Source organism: Acanthaster planci, linkage group LG12, assembly GCF_054643075.1.
Source record: "Acanthaster planci isolate LZ-2023a linkage group LG12, COTS_SCS, whole genome shotgun sequence".
NCBI classification, from domain to species: Eukaryota; Metazoa; Echinodermata; class Asteroidea; order Valvatida; family Acanthasteridae; genus Acanthaster; species Acanthaster planci.
This window is the reverse complement of record NC_141788.1, coordinates 9,870,975-9,875,757: the sequence shown is the minus strand read 5'-3', so window position 1 is coordinate 9,875,757 and position 4,783 is coordinate 9,870,975. Positions and strand designations below refer to the sequence as shown.

At 46.4% G+C, this 4,783-nt stretch overlaps 1 long non-coding RNA gene across 1 annotated transcript; it reads right to left on the bottom strand.

Annotated features, from left to right (window-relative positions):
• Positions 1–471: 471 nt before the first annotated feature.
• On the bottom strand, positions 472–4,020 carry LOC110985209 (uncharacterized). Its single transcript, XR_002598954.2, has 3 exons — positions 3,323–4,020; positions 2,564–2,657; positions 472–1,792 (listed from the first exon to the last, which is right to left on the bottom strand). It is a non-coding gene; the product is annotated as an uncharacterized LOC110985209 (long non-coding RNA).
• Positions 4,021–4,783: the final 763 nt, after the last annotated feature.

Sequence of the window (4,783 nt, the reverse complement as noted above, 5' to 3'; positions counted from 1 at the left end):
CAATTTTGAGTCAGATTACGGGGCTTGAGGTGGCGGAAAGAAACAGTGCTGTTACGGCGTAATCCAGCGGGCTCCTTCGAGGATGGACGGCCGCGGGCAATGCTCGGTCCCAGATCCTCGACACCCGCGAGCCCGTACGCGTCGAGCCCAAGGGCTATAATATACCTGGGCCCGACTTCATCCCTACGCAAATGTATATGCTCACGGTCGTTTAGTAGGCCTATGTTGGAAGGGAATGCGCTCGGGGGAGAAACTTTACAGTTGGCGGTGTCTCGCTCGACGAACTCCATGTAAATTGCTCGCACCAAGTTTCACCGTCACTTTCTCGTCCACTATCCATGGCAAGGTCGGGGAGGGGGCTCAGTAAATGCAACAGCATCGAACTCGACGCAGAAATCGTCGACCTTGCTGTTGGATCCTTATAGATTTGCTGATTATTTTCAGTCACCAATATTTTTGTTTGGGCATTAAAGTCACCACAGGTACTTGACATCGATCTACGTGCTTCTAGTACGGAAGTCAATAAAACCTTTAAATTCTTTTATTTCACCAAACCCCTTGTTGACAAAAGACTAAGAGACTCAACTGCTCTTTAAAAATTGAAAGCAGCGGTGCATAATGTTACGGGACACGACCCTCCTTTGTAGTGTGTTTCAGCATTATGTGTCCGTAAATAACTGTATCATAGACATCAGTCATTCTGTAATCGAGTGCATCGCAAGTCCCAATTACAGTCTACTCGGAGCTAATGGCTGAACATCTAAAATGACTCGTGTATTTGACTGGCGATGGAAGCTAGTGACTCGACTTACACTGGCACACGTTGGCAGTTACTGTACAACGTCTCTCCCGACCTGACTGATCAAAATATAGATTGCTCGCACATGCTTTTGTGAATGTTCTGCCGAAACGTTGGTCAAAACGTATCCGCATCACAAACGAAATTGGGGCAGTTTTGTAGCCTAAATAGCATAGGCATGGTAAGGTTTTATTTAACCTGTTTGTTAGCAAACAGTTCACAAACAGCACTGGCAGGGAGGGCTTGGTGCGTATATATGTTGGACAATGTCCGTGTCAATCTCCGAGAAGCTGTGGTTTATTTTTTTGCCCGCTCACTAATGACCATTTGGATACAGATTCCTTTAGTGTAGAAAAGTCCAGCCAATGACCCTCTAGACAGAAGGCATTGCGGGAAAGGCATGTAAAAGAAACAAGAGAGATAACTGAGAAAGTTCGACGTAAGCAAATTATATGCCTACATGTAGATGAGACCGATTTTATGTTTCACTGGGCGGGCGGGACACGAACCATGGCCATCAGAGATAGAGTCAGAGAAAGTACACTGGAAAGCCCCCGCACCGCCCCCTGACATGTGGACTCAAGGGCGTCCTTTAGCGCACGTTGCTTGACCCTTGACCTGGACCTAACTGCCCTAGTATCACTGTCAAATTTTCGTAGTTTGACAGCCTTTCATTTTACAATGCAAATGGGCTTCGAATCATGCTATGCTCAGTCATTTCGTGGTCTTTCTGCGTGAGGGCCACGTGAACAGTGGATCGGGAAGCAATTCCTCCTCATCAGAGCGCATGCGCGATACCCCAAGGACCTTGAAGAGCGACTTATACGGTGAAAAACATCGTATTGTTGCATCCTTTGCTTTCATTCCTCACTGTTCTTCTGGTCGCAGCTGTTTTGCTCCAATGTTCAGTCACAGCCAAACGAGCACCAGCGAAGTTAACCCCAGGTCCGGTTCCAATAAAATAGCCTTGTCGACGGACGCGGTCCAATCGTCCTGCATTGTAGTGAATCAAATTGAATCACATGGTTAACTCTATGCAGCACCTGCTTAAACTCTCTCAAAGGTTAATTAAACATAGGAAAAAGGCGCACACCCTTACAGTAGTAAATTATTTCCTCTTAAGAACATTTTCCTTCGAGTGAGAAAACCCACACCAAGTTTACGCTCCAAAATGCTGGCCAAAAATGTTGCGAAGTGATAATTCTTCTACCGCACGCGCGCAGTTGGATTGAAATTACCAAACAGATGATTGTGCCCTATAGAGGGAGTAAGATCATGCCAGTCGGACTTTTGGGAAGAGTTCGCCCAAGACGCGTGGGTAATTGCTAGTTTGTTCAATGTTGAGTGGGCGGAAAGTCGAGTAGCAATTTTCTGTTTTGGAGAAGTGCAGTAAGCACAATTATTCTTGTAATATCGTCCAGTTTATGACATGGGTGCCATGTTCGTATACATTCAAAGGTTGGTACACCCAGGCTGCAACAATAGCACCGATAAATGCCATTCCACGGCCCTCCGGAAGTCTATCGACACGGATGCTACAGATTGCCAAGGTTTGTACTCAACATCGACTAGAGAGACCGTGTGCCCAATAACACCTTTATGGTACGCTACCACGGATGTCACAAAAGATCGCTTTAAATACAGACGGATGGGCCTTGCAGGGCACTGTTACAGACATCCCGAGCTGCCGGCAAGCCAACTGGTATTGTGGGAACCAACGCATGGAACAAAGTTAAGGGGTGGAAAGAGGATGGGCTATATTACCGTCCTGAGGAGAGATGTGCGCGTGGAGACCATGACAGAGCTGGCTGATTGCATGAAGGATAAAGGAGTTTGGAACCGCCGCAGGAGATCCCGCCTGAGGGCGACATAGATAGATAGATAGCCTACAAGCACACAAAGACTAACATCACCTTTGTGTTCGCGCAGACTTTTGGGTAATTCCTCTTTTTTTACGTTTTTGTTTGTGCTTTTGTAGGCGACATGCCCCGTTTTCCGAGTACATTATGCATTGGCCAATGCAGACCTGTGGTACATGTATATCTACTTTCCACTTACAGGTGTCACTCATCCTCACATTAGGCCTATGCTAAAAGAAGAACGAGGTGACATTATAGAGCAACCTTTGAACCTTGAAGTTTCGAATCTAACATGGTAACGGTTAGAGGTCTCACGAAATGTTATATTTTCAAATGGATTATGCTCCTCTTTTTTAACACTTCGAAACTGTCAGCATGTACTGAGTGGATGGTTTCATCATTTAGCGGTACAAATTTCGCTAAGGCTGTTCGAAGCATTCTAATTTTAGTTGCACGGGAAGCGGCGGGTGCGAGTGCACGCGTGTTGCACATTCTACACAGCCTCCTTCCCAGCGAAAGGTGTCAAGAGTTCAAAGTTTACCAAGAGACCGCGCTCCAAACGCCGATGGAATTGTTATTAATCCGACACATCAAACGACACTAACACATCTTGCCACCCAGTCACATGTCTGTTTATCCTTTCCAAAAATGAAAAACGGATTACCTTCTCTCAGAGAAAGTTGTCCCCCGCTCTTAGGTAAGGTTGATGGGGGGGGGGTTGTTGAACTTTGCCAAACACGGCTACTGGGGGTTCTGCACTTATATCTGACGTTGACTCAAAATTCCGAGGGGACCCGTGGCGGGTATTGTACTGCCAATAATGGGGACGCTGCTCGACAACGTGGATTCTCGTTCCTTCGTGCCTGGGCCGTGCGTGCATGTCGGGACACGGGCCAAGTACAGGCGACCCTTTACGGGAGCAGACTCGCCCGAAAACAATCGCCGAGGTTATTTGCAGAGCTGCCCTTGTAGTGCACGTCACACACGGGATCTTGCCATTCAGCGACCGAGCCGGCCCGGAGGGCTGTCAGTCAACGGTCCCCCCAATATTTACCCTCCTCGTTTGTCAGTCAGTCCATACGTTGCTTGTTTGTTTATCTGTTGTTGTGGGTGTTTGGACGCGTGACGCGTCAGTTCACGTCCAACGCCTATTCACCCCGGCACAGATTCTAGAGTGTGCAAATATCAAAAAAAAAAAAAAGAAAAAAAAAAGATGACGACGCTGAAAGCGAGAAAAAAGTAAAGATCATCTCTAGGCAGTAGAATGATACAACGAGGGCTTAATTTCGTCTTATTTCCAAATTGAATTACTGTGCTTAGGGGAAATTGAAGAGCAAACTCGCATTAATTTTAATTTAATCAACCGGGTCGAAGGTCATCCCACTGGTAAAAAGTGCAACAGGGAGGCTCTATTTCGGAAGCGGGATTCTGCTCTCAGTTTTAAGAAAGACATTAGAAGAGCCCGTTCTGTCGCACTCGTACTTTTGATTTTTCCAATTTAAGATTTAAGGACGAAGATCCTTCACGTGAATTTTGTTCATACGCCATCGATTAAAGATCATGTCATGATGCGTAAACACAGGCCAGAGATACCCGGGTGGCATTCCGTCGGAAGAAAAACATGCGAGAAATGGGGTAACACGATTTCCCCCCAAATGTGAAGAAGGTGCCCCAAATTAAGATGTATTGTCGGGAGTGTCCAGATCAATTTCGCCGAGCAATTCGTCATCTGTCACTTTCTTTCCTCCACCGTGATAAAAAAAAACCGCATCCCGTTGTTTTGCACCTGCGCACACCGATGGTAAGCAGTGCGCATGGGCAAGATCGCGGCCTGTGTACGGAAAGGTTATTGGCGAGAGAGGGAGCTTTCATTTTCTCTTTCTTCACTGTCACGGCTTGCTGGGTTTGACGGAGTGTGTAAAACAGTCCCAACGACATATACACGGATGTACAGATTTAGAATGTTATATATATTATGTTTATCCCATTCATGTAACTGGTGATCCCTCCGCTGTTGGATGTGGTAAATAAAGAAATATTTAGAAGGTCTGATTTAGCACTTTTTACGCAGATCACCTAGGTTATTGTGCCCAGTGATGCTCAGGGGGAGGAGTTGAACAATGGC